Source organism: Pseudorca crassidens, chromosome 2 (assembly GCF_039906515.1).
Source record: "Pseudorca crassidens isolate mPseCra1 chromosome 2, mPseCra1.hap1, whole genome shotgun sequence".
Taxonomy (NCBI): domain Eukaryota; kingdom Metazoa; phylum Chordata; class Mammalia; order Artiodactyla; family Delphinidae; genus Pseudorca; species Pseudorca crassidens.
Genome location: NC_090297.1, coordinates 146,266,401 through 146,278,885, shown reverse-complemented (window position 1 = coordinate 146,278,885; position 12,485 = coordinate 146,266,401).

Genomic DNA, 12,485 nt, shown 5'->3' with positions numbered 1-12,485 from the left:
AAAAAATTCTTACTCAAAAGTGATTAATATGTTCTAGTGAAAATTAGCAGGTTTTACTTGAGTGTCTTTCTCTACATACTTGCTGTGTAGGTATAACAGTTTAAATCATGTTAGTAATAGTTACAAGTTCAACTTTTAAAACACCTGAAACTAGCACAACATTGTAAATCAACTATCCTCCAATAAAATTTCTTTAAAAACAGATTTTAAAAGAAAAATTTGCATCTTCACATGTCAAATAAGCATGCTTGGAATGACAGCCTTCACTTGGGACCATGTAACTCTTACCAAGACCTCACCGCCATTTACTGTTGCTCTATTCTAATTGCGGAAGGAAGGAAACACCCAACCTTTAGAGTATCAGATTTGCAAATATAGTCATAGATTCAGGGGGTAATACTGTTTTAGAAAATAGTTTAAGTATGACTTTAGAGGAACTGACAGATTTTTCTTCTATTTACATTATGTGAGCCATCTTTAGGAGGGTTGCTACAGCTCCTCAGCTTTCTCTCCTAGATTTAAGCATCAACCTAATTTTTCCAAGTCATATGATGCTGATTCTTCAACTGACTTTACTTTGTCATTGAGAACAAGGAGAGAGAGCCTTATGGAGATGGTAGGACTTGAAATACTTCTTAAAGGATAATAAGATGTTTGAAAGTATAATTTGCATCAATGTTATTTTGAGTCATTGTAGTATCTTGATTAATTAATTGAATTGTTCTATAAGCCAAAAGTAAACTTAAACATTAGCCATACTAATTAGTAATATATAAGTACTGATTTTACTACATAAATCTTAATGTCAGCCTTCGAATGCAAAGGAAACTTCCTTGCTTATGTTCTTTTTTATTTTTATTTTTTTTAATATTTATTTATTAATTCAGCAGTGTGGCACGCAGGATCTTTGTTGAGGCATGCGGGATCCTCCTTGCTGCATGAGGGATCTTTTTTTAGTTGCAGCACATGGCATCTTTAGTTGCCGCATGCGAACTCTTAGTTGCAGCATGTGGGATCTAGTTCCCTGACCAGGGATTGAACCTGGGCCCCCTGCATTGGGAGCATTGAGTCTTAGCCACTGGACCACCAGGGAAGTCCCACTTATGTTCTTTTTTTAAAAAAAATTAAAATAAAATTTGTTCTTTTGAATCATTATTAAAGATAGATAGATAGATGATAGGTGATAGATAATAAACCTTCTTTAACACTGTACTGGTAGGCTATAGGAAACCTTAAAAGGTGAAAATGAATTTGGTTATTCATATTATTCAAGGTATATTCAAGGTTTTTGAGTCTGTATTTCTTTTTTTTTTTTTTTTTGGCAGTACGCAGGCCTCTCACTGCTGCGGCCTCTCCCGTTGCGGAGCACAGGCTCTGGACGCACAGGCTCAGCGGCATGTGGGATCTTCCCGGACCGGGGCACGAACCCATGTCCCCTACATCGGCAGGTGGACTCTCAACCACTGCGCCACCAGGGAAGCCCTGAGTCTGTATTTCTTGAAAACTGTTAGTGGAGGTTTGTCATTGCCTTCTCATTGCCACTACAAACACAATCATTTTGCTCCCAATAATTTCTGATTCCCTCCTTCATTTTGATTTTGATTTTGTTCTAAATGGATCTGTCTTTGACAGCAACAGAGTAAAATTTCTTGAAGGGGAAATTGCTCTATACGATAGTTTTGAAATAAAATACCTGCCAAATTGGATTGACTGGGGCTCTGAATGCAGCAATATTAATATTAAGTGAAGAAGTTATCTTCCATAAAAACCCTTGGGTGAAATAATATGTGAGTTACAGGGCTATATTTCAAGATGTCAAATTGGGGTTCATGGTATGAAAATGAAATGCTCACTGAAATAATGCCAAATGCACTAAAAACTAGAGACACGTGCCTAGCGCTTGAGGCAGAGAAAAGAAAGAAAAATTGTTTGGACCATCCAAGCCTTTTTAGTCTTTATTTCTTGAAACCCATTAGTGGATGGTCATCTACCTGCTCATTGTCACTACAAATCTAATCACTTTGTTCCCCATAAAGGTATTTCTGATTCTCTCCTTGCATTTGATTTTGTTCTAAATGGGTCTCTCTTTGACAGCAACAGAGTGAAATGTCTCAAAGGGCATTTGGGAGGTCAGGTGGTAGACGGGGGGCATAGGAAAAAACCTCAGGCATCACAGTTCTTAAATCAGTGGGCCTCAGGCTTCCATGTGCTTGAGAATCACCTGGGGAGGGAGAAGTGTTAAAAATACAGATTTTCAGGCCTCATAGATGCATACCGAGACAACCCCGAAGATCAATTAGATTTACCTCTAGGGCCAACGGCGTAACCCTTGACTGGATCTATGCATCAATTCCTCTCAACTTGGGAGAATTACCCTTTCTGGTTCCTTCCTCTGAAAACACTTTAAATGTTTCTTCTGAAGTAGCCTGAATGTGAGGCCAAACCCTGATGTCACCTGGAAAAATTTCAGGTGCAGAGTTTACTCTCAAGCATCTTCAGGCTTTGAATGAATGTGTGTTCTCTGGAGGTCTAGAAAATGTTACCTGGCTTTAATGTTTATTGTAGAACTAAACTATATTTGTTAGACATTGAATATTGTTTTCAAAATGTTTCAGTCCAGTTATGTGTTCATTAAATATGTTTGTTTCTAGCAGGACATTTTATTTGGGCAGGAACTTCTCTTTAACCCTTGTCACGACTAGCATCTTTTTGGAATTGAGCCAACTTCATAGGTACTAAAGTGTAGATTCAGTCAGCTTAACTTCCACTGACGTGCTTTGCATCCATTGATTTACGCATGGACTGAGGCATCCCCTTGAGAGGGGAAGCGGCAAGAATGTAACTGCCATCCAATGAGGCTTAAGAATAAAATAACATTTCTGATGAACTGAGGTAGGACCAGACCAAGTCTGGATCCCAGGAAATGGCTGTGGCACCCCTAAGAGCAAAGGGGGATGTCTTAATCATTGTTAAATAAAAAACAACTCCCGAATTTAATGCCTTATAACAAAAAAATCATTTATCTTGCTCATAAGTCTGTGGTCAGGAATTGGGACAAGGCACAGAGGGAATGGCTCATCTGTGCTCCATGATGTCTGAAGGTCTTAGCTGGGATGACCCCAAAGTTGGGAGCTCCCATGACCTCCCCCACCCCTCGTCTCTCTCTCTGCACACAGCCTGTCCACATGGCTAGCTTGAGCATCCTCAAAGCATGACAGCCTCTGCGTTTTCAGACTTCTTATGTGGCAGTCAGGGCTCCAAGACAAGTGTCATTAAGAGGCCTGGGAGGAAGCTGCAAGTCTTCTTATGACCTAGCCTCAAAAGGTCCCAGAACATCACTTCCGCCACTTTCTATCAGTCAAGTGAGTCTCTAGGACCAGGCTAGATTCAAGAAGAAGGAACTAGACTCCGCCTCTCAGTGGAGGCAGTAGTAAGGAATTCATAGCCATCTTCAATCTCCCATAGTTTGTCCTCTGGCCACAGTATTTACAATCATTGTACATGCAAAATACACTTACCCCCTCCCAAGGCTCCCAAAACTCTCATCCCATTTCAGCACTGACCCAAAGTCCAGCGTCTCATCGTGTAAATCAGGATGAAGCACCTGGGTGCCATTCCTTAAATACAGTTCGTATGAATCTGAAGACTTGGGAAATAAAGATACAAGTTATCTGCTGTAAGGTAACTACAGTTAACACTGCCATTCAAAACAGAGAAGTTTGGAATAAAAGGCTCCTAATAGTCACTGGTTCACAATAATTGTGAAATCCATCCAAATCCATATCAAGAGTTCATTTTCCCTGAAGCCATTTCTTACACTGAGAACTTTTGCTGAAAGAATCTGGGGATAACACAGTTTTATTTCAAACCCAAAAATGGGAGACCTTCAAGGTGGCAGAGGAATAGGACGTGGAGATCACCTTCCTCCCCACAAATACATCAGAAATACATCTACATGTGGAACAACTCCTACAGAACACCGACTGAATGCTGGCAGAAGACCTCAGACTTCCCAAAAGATATATATTTTTTTCTTTTTTCTCTTTCTGTGGGTGTGTATATGTATGCTTCTTTGTGTGAGTTTGTCTGCATAGCTTTGCTTTTACCATTTGTCCTAGGGTTCTGTCTGTCCATCTTTTTGTTTGTTTTGTATAGTTTTTAGTGCTTGTTATCATTGTTGGATTTGTTTATTGGTTTGGTTGTTCTTTCTTTTTTTTTAATGGCTTTTTAATTTTTAATAATTTTTTAATAACTTTATTTTATTTTATTATTTTTTACTTTCTTTCTTTCTTTTTTCTCCCTTTTCTTCTGAGCCATGTGGCTGACAGGGTCTTGGTCTGACAGGGTCTTCTGGCCAGGTGTCAGGCCTGTGCATCTGAGGTGAGAGAGCCGAGTTCAGAACACTGGTCCACCAGAGACCTCCCGGTTCCACGTAATATCAAATGGCAAAAGCACTCCCAGAGATCTCCACCTCAAGGCTAAGACCCAGGTCCACTCAATGACCAGCAAGATACAGTACTGGACACCTTACGCCAAACAACTAGGAAGACAGCAACACAACCCCACCCATTAGCAGAGAGGCTGCCTAAAATCATAATAAGGTCACAGACACACCAAAACATACCACCAGATGTGGTTCTGCCCACCAGAAAGACAAGATCCAGCCTCATCCACCAGAACACAGGCACCAGTCCCCTCCACCAGGAAGTCTACACAACCCACTGAACCAACCTTAGCCACTGGGGGCAGACACCAAAAACAACGGGAACTACAAACCTGCAACTATACATGATACTATACACAGAGAATCCTAAAGATGCAACCAGAAAATTATTACTAGAGCTAATCAATGAATTTTGTAAAGTAGCAGAATAAAAATTAATGCACAGAAATCTCTTACATTCCTATACACTAATGATGAAAAAATCTGAAAGAGAAATTAAGGAAACACTCCCATTTACCATCGCAACAAAAAGAATAAAATACCTAGGAATAAACTTACCTAAGGAGACAAAAGAGCTGTATGCATAAAATTATAAGACACTGATGAAAGAAAATAAAGCTGATAAAAAAGTTGGAGAGATATACCATGTTCTTGGATTGGAAGAATCAGCATTGTGAAAATGACTATACTACCCAAAGCTATCTACAGATTCAAGGCAATCCCTGTCAAACTACCAATGGCATTTTTCACAGAACTAGAGCAAAAAATTTCACAATTTGTATGGAAACACAAAAGACCCCGAATAGCCAAAGCGATCTTGAGAAAGAAAAATGGAGCTAGAGGAATCAGGCTCCCTGACTTCAGACCATACTACAAAGCTACAGTAATCCAGACAGTATGGTACTGGCACAAAAACAGAAATATAGATCAATGGAACAGGATAGAAAGCCCACAGATAAACCCACACACAAATGGTCACCTTATCTCTGATAAAGGAGGCAAGAATATACAATGGAGATAAGACAGCCTCTTCAATAAATGGTGGCGGGAAAACTGGACAGATACATGTAAAAGAATGAAATTAGAACACTCCCTAACACCATACACAAAAATAAACTCAAAATGGATTAAAGACCTAAATGTAAGGCCAGACACTATCAAACTCTTAGAGGAAAACTCTGGCAGAACACTCTATGACATAAATCACAGCAAGATCCTTTTTGACCCACCTCCTAGAGAAATGGAAATAAAAACAAAAATAAACAAATGGGACCTAATGAAATTTAAAAGCTTTTGCACAACAAAGGAAACCATAAACAAGACAAAAAGACAACCCTCAGAATGGGAGAAAATATTTGCAAGTGAATCAACTGACAAAGGACTAATCTCCAAAATTTACAAGCAGCTCATGAAGCTCAATATCCAAAAAACAAACAACCGAATCCAAAAATGAGCAGAAGACCTAAATAGACATTTCTCCAAAGAAGCCAGACAGATTGCCAACAAACACATGAAAGGATGCTCAACATCACTAGTCATTAGAGAAATGCAAATCATAACTACAAGGAGGTATCATCTCACACCAGTCAGAATGGCCATCATCAAAAAATCTACAAACAGTAAATGCTGGGGAGGGTGTGGAGAAAAGGGAACCCTCTTGCACTGTTGGTGGGAATGTAAATTGATACAGCCACTATGGAGAACAGTATGGAGGTTCCTTACAAAACTAAAAATAGAACTACCATACGACCCAGCAATCCCACTACTGGGCATATATCCTGAGAAAACCATAATTCAAAAAGAGTCATATACCACAGTGTTCATTGCAGCTCTATTTACCGTAGCCAGGACATGGAAGCAACCATGTCCTTCGACAGATGAATGGATAAAGAAGATGAATGGACAGATGAATGGATAGATGAATGGAAGATGAATGGACAGATGAATGGATAAAGAAGATGTGGCACATATATACAATGGAATATTACTCAGCCATAAAAAGAAATGAAATTGAGTTATTTGTAGTGAGGTAGATGGACCTAGAGTCTGTCATTCAGAGTGAAGTAAGTCAGAAAGAGAAAAACAAATACAGTATGCTAACACATATATACGGAATCTAAAAAAAAAAATGGTTCTGAAGAACCTAGGGGCAGGATAGGAATAAAGACGCAGATGTAGACAATGGACTTGAGGACTTGGGGAGGAGGAAGGGTAAGCTGGGACGAAGTGAGAGAGTGGCATGGACTTATACATACTACCAAATGTAAAATAGCTAGTGGGAAGCAGCCACATAGCACAGGGAAATCAGCTTGGTGCTTTGTACCACCTAGAGGGGTGGGATAAGGGAGGGTGAGAGGGAGACGCAAGAAGGAGGAGATATGGGGATATATGTATATGTATAGCTGATTCACTTTGTTACAAAGCACAAACAACTAACATACAATTGTAAAGCAATTATACTCCAATAAAGATGTTAAAAAAAAGAAGACATTTTCCAAGTGAGTTGAAAATCATACTATTATTCAAATATTCAATAAATATGTATTGAGTTCATACTAAAAAACCAAAAAATGTCCTGACACCTTAATAGGTCCTCTAGATTCTCAAAAATTGAACAGTTCCATATTTAATTTTTTCCTTCACTTCTCGTATTTTATAATAAGTAACTAGGAAAAGCCAAGTAGCACTTTGAGGATTCTGCCTGGAGATCTATACAGCCAGATGCTCACGATCTCTCTTTCCCACATTACCACAGGCAACAGTTTGGCTAACTGTTCTACCAGGACAGAACGCGTGTGTCCTTTCCTCCCGCCTCTGATAACATTTTCCTCATCATCCTTCAAGGCCTTACGAAGAGTTTCCTGAGGCCCTTCCAGTTTCCACACACCACCCAGTCCCAAACCAATGTTACAAGCAACCCATTCTTGGCACCAAATTCTGTTTCAGTTATCAACGCTGTGCAGCTACTCAAGATAACAATCATTTGTTTTGCTCATGAATCCGTGGGTTGGAATTCAGACACAGAACAGTGGGGAGGGTTAATCTCTACTCCGGATGTCTGAGGCCTCAGCAGGTAGGACTTGAATGGCTGGAAACTATAACAGAGTAGGAGCTGGCTTGGGTGTCCTTACAGCGTTGCGGCATCAAGGTAGTCAGACCTTTAAAAGTGGTAGCTCAGAGCTCCAAGAATGAGTGTACTGTGGCCCAGAAGGAAGCTGCAAGGCTTCTCATGACATAGCCTCAAAGGTCCTTGAAGGTCACTTTTGCCACATTGTATCTGTCAAGCAAATCACTATAGCCAGCCCAGATTTAATGGGAGTGAAATTAGATTCCACCTGTTAATGGAAAGAACAGCAGAGAATTTGCAGCCATCTTTGTTTGAAAGAGATCTACTTTTGTAACATGATTTCATTACTTGGAATATGAACATTTGTATATATTGCAATGTCAAATAATAGCAAATGGGGACTTCCCTGGTGGTGCAGTGTTTAAGAATCTGCCTGCCAATGCAGGGGACACAGTTCGATCCCTGGCCGGGGCAGATCCCACATGACGCAGAGCAACTAAGCATGCTGTGCACCACAACTACTGAGCCTGCACTCTAGAGCCTATGAGCCACAACTACTGAGCCCTCAAGCCACAAATACTGAAGCCTGCGCACCTAGAGCCGGTGCTCTGCAACAAGAGAAGCCACTGCAGTGAGAAGCCCGCGCACCACAACAAAGAGTAGCCCCCGCTCACTGCAACTAGAGACAGCCCACGCACAGCAATGAAGACCCAATGCAGCACCCCCCCCCAAAAAAAATAGCAAGTGGAAAGTGAAATGGGTGATTGACTATAATTAAGAAAAATGCAGACCATTGAAATGGTGAAGCAGATACAGCTATACATTAGTTTTCATATTCATATTCTTTTAACTTGGCAAAACGTCACTCAAATATATTTAGACACAAGGTGTCAGCACAAGCTTGAATTCAATTAATTCTCATCAAAATATCTGGATAATTGGGTAGGGAAGAGTTGGTCTAAAGAAGGCAATGTAGCTTAGTTTCTCTATTTTGTGTTTGGCATTCTGCTTAGTTATTTAGTTCTAATCATTTTTAAATGCTATAATATAAACTCAAAGGGGTGTTCTAAAATGATATTAAGAAAAAGCACAAAGCCATAGGAAGGCAATAAAATTTATCCAATGGGATAACAAGTCATGCGAATTTTACAGAAACAATAAACCCTTAATAGGATTATGAACAATGTGTAAAGTTTACTTTTGTTTTGTGACTAATTAGAAGTCATGCCTCTCAGACTTTTGATAATAGGAAGCTATTTCTACAAATATACGTTATCACTAACAGGTACCTGCTCTGGCTCGAGCAGAATCCATGCAACTGTTTTTAACTGTAAGTTAAAGAACATATTTTTCCAGGTTTCCACTTCTTACAACAGGAATTGATTTATTTGTATCCCTCCACTGAGAATCTGATTTCTCCCACAGTCTTTAGAAATAAAGCTGGACATTACATACTGATAGAAGGGTCAATTCAACAAAATGACATAACAATCCTAAATGTGTGTGCACTTAGAGCTGAATCTTTGCTTTCATACTCAGTTATTTTCTTAGGATAAATTTGCTGGAAGTAGGTATGTACACTTTTACACCTTCTGATAAATCGTGCCATATTGCCCTCCAGAAAGGTTGCACCAGTTTTTACTCCTAGCCAGAAATATATGAAAAATGCCTGCCTCTCTTCATTTTCACCAAAACAAGATGGCCATTCCATCTAAGATTGTTTTTAAATGTGGTTTTATTACTTCTGATTTCTCCTACTGATAGCGACTACAGAAGTATAGTAATTTTTTTTTAAGTAGGGACTCTTGTATCTGCTTTCAAAAACAATGAGAATGGGGACTTCCCTGCCTGCCAATGCAGGGGACACAGGTTCGATCCCTGGTCCGGGAAGATCCCACATGCCGCGGAGTAACGAAGCCCGTGTGCCACAACTACTGAGCCTGTGCTCTAGAGCCCGCGAGCCACAACTACTGAGCCCGCACGCCACCACTACTGAAGCCCGTGCACCTAGAGCCCGGCAACGAGAGAAGCCATCACAGTAAGAAGCCCGCACATTGCAATGAAGAGTAGCTCCCACTCACTGCCACTAGAGAAAGATGGCGTGCTGCAACGAAGACCCAACGCAACCATAAATAAATAAATAAATAAATAAAACAACCAATGAGAATGGTGTTATTTGTGTGTAAACCTAGTGCTCTGAAAATGCTTCAGAGTGGTTCAAAGTTTTTCTTTAAAATTTGATGTGGAATGGTCATGTCACACAAATATGTGTGTGTGTGTGTGTGTGTGAGACAGTGCCAAGGTAAGTAAATTCTCCCCTCACAGCCTATATACATATTTCTATCACTAAATTGTCACATCACTTTATAATTATCAAAATATGTTTTGCCTGATAGATTGTGACCTTCCTTAAGGTCAGGGATTTTTGTTTTATATGTTTTTGAGTTATCTCACAGCTACAGAGTCTGGTATGATAACCATTCAATACAGGTTTAGTGAAGGAAGGCTGGAATGAAGGAAGAAATGAGGGAAAGAGATGTGAATTTCAACCTGGTCTTTACAGAATCACAGATTTCAGTTCACATAATCATATTAAAAGAGGTTAACTGTTTTTTTTTGTTTGTTTTTTTGCGGTACGTGGGCTTCTCACTGTTGCGGCCTCTCCCTCTGCGGAGCACAGGCTCCGGACACGCAGCCTCCGGACGCGCAGGCTCAGCGGCCATGGCTCACGGGCCCAGCCGCTCTGCAGCATGTGGGACCTTCCCGGACCGGGGCACGAACCCGTGTCCCCTGCATCGGCAGGCAGACTCTCAACCGCTGCGCCACGAGGGAAGCCCAACTGTATCCTTTTTTAAATTAATATGTTGGCTTCTAAATCAGTCAATTATAATAAAATCCACATAGAATGCATTGCAGATGCCTACCTAGAGCCCATCAGGAAGTTCTCTCTGGGACTTCCCTGGTGGTCCAGTGCTTAAGAATACATCTTGCAATGCAGGGGGCGCCGGTTCGGGGAACTAAGATCCCACATTCTGCGGGGCAACTAAGCCTGTGCGCCACAACTAAGACCCGATGCAGCCAAAAAATACATACTTTTTTTTTTAAAAAAGAAAGTTCTCTCTTGTATGAATTTTTTCATAAACACTAGCTGATAATCTGCCTTTCACACTAGTGAGAGAGTTTGGACTGGCTGATAATTGTCAGAATGTTATATGTGAACTTCCTCAACCCATGTATAGAGGATTTATATCCCTTTCTTTCCTGGTTAATTTCAAATTTTGGCTTTGTTTTATTGAAATGAGGGTAAATTTCTCATTACAATTAGAATTTTATATTTGTGTAAAATGCTTGCAAAAGCCAATCTAATAAGTATTTTCATTAGTCTGAAACTTCCATTTAACCAGAATTTTGCTAGGCGTTCATAATGACAACTCTAAAGTTTGCATTGTTTTGAAATGCATTCTGAATTATCAAGGACTTAATTGTATTTAATATAGGCTTATACATCATATTCAAACAATTTGAATATTGACATTGAATGCAGAATCAGCAATAATTTTAGAACAATAGTTGATTTTAGAGATTATCAAATTCAACTGCATCATTGTACAGGACCCATCATTGTACAGATAAGAAAACTAAGGACCCAGATAGTGAAGTCACTTGTCCAAAGCCACACAGCTGGTTAATGTCACAGTGCAGCTGGATCCCAAATCTATTGAGTTCAAGCCAATTACTGTATCCATTTATTGGCCAGGTTGACTAAGAGAATACTTTTTTCTTCAATTGATCGTGTTCCTTACCTAGAGAAAAGTGAGATTTTTCTGTAATAATATACAAAAGAATAATGGGGCCATTGGCCAGTCACACAAAAGACATCAGATCTCTATAAGGAAGAAAAATTAATATCCTAAGTTCTGAATATTTTGAAGTGGAATCTCTCAGAATTAATTCTTCAACCTAGAATCCTCCTTATCTTTTTATAACTCTAGTTTGGGCACATAGGTAAGCATCTGGTACCTACTTGTTAGCTAATAATGAAGAATGATAAGAATTAACAAGAAGCAACTCAATCCTTATTCTTCTCCCCCTAATGATCAAGCTGAGCATCTTTATCTCATTAGTATCTGACTGTGAAATACCTTGACACCTGAAAAGACTAGCAATTTATTTATCAGGATATGGTACCTGATTGTGAGGCTTTCTGCTGGCAGAGATTTTTTTCAAAGATTCATCTTCCTCCTGGAGTAAATATCATATTTTTAATTATTCATAATGTTTCTCCTGTTTTACCACAAGCTTCCTCAGAGGACAGAAGTGCATTAAGGCTCTTATGTTACTATAAGAGTGTGAAGGGTGAATAGCAAAAACATTTATATATGTAGAGCATTTCGTTGCTCTTCTGGGCAAACAAAATTAAACGTGATTTGCAAATGGTGCAGTCAGAAATAACAAAAGGTGTAAAGTGACGCAACAAAATTTATACTGCTTGCACACCAGAAAACGCTAATGAAAAATGCTCATGGCTGAAGTGGAAACTGGGAAGATTTCACATTCTTAACAGCTATATTAGGGACGTAAAAATGTGAGCATGCCTATAAATATGAATGGAAAAGCGTTATTTAGATTCATGCTAGAGAGATACTCAACAATTGTAAGCATCTTTTATACAAGCTAACTTTGGTAACCTTCATCTTCTCATATTGAAAACTTAATAATTAATCCAAAGAAGAGAGAGACTTTCTCCATATGGTAAGGTTACCTGGAACCATCAGGTTACTATCTTATAAATGCTAAAGTTGAAAGTAGTCCTATATTGCGTTCAGGTTCATTGCCGAATAATTTACATGCAGGGGAATTCGTCATGTTTAGTGTACAGTGTACAGTCCTGTGAGTTTTGACAAACATTCACAGTCCATCACCACCACCATACCCAAGACACAGAGCATCTCCCTCTCCCCAGAAGTGTCCTCA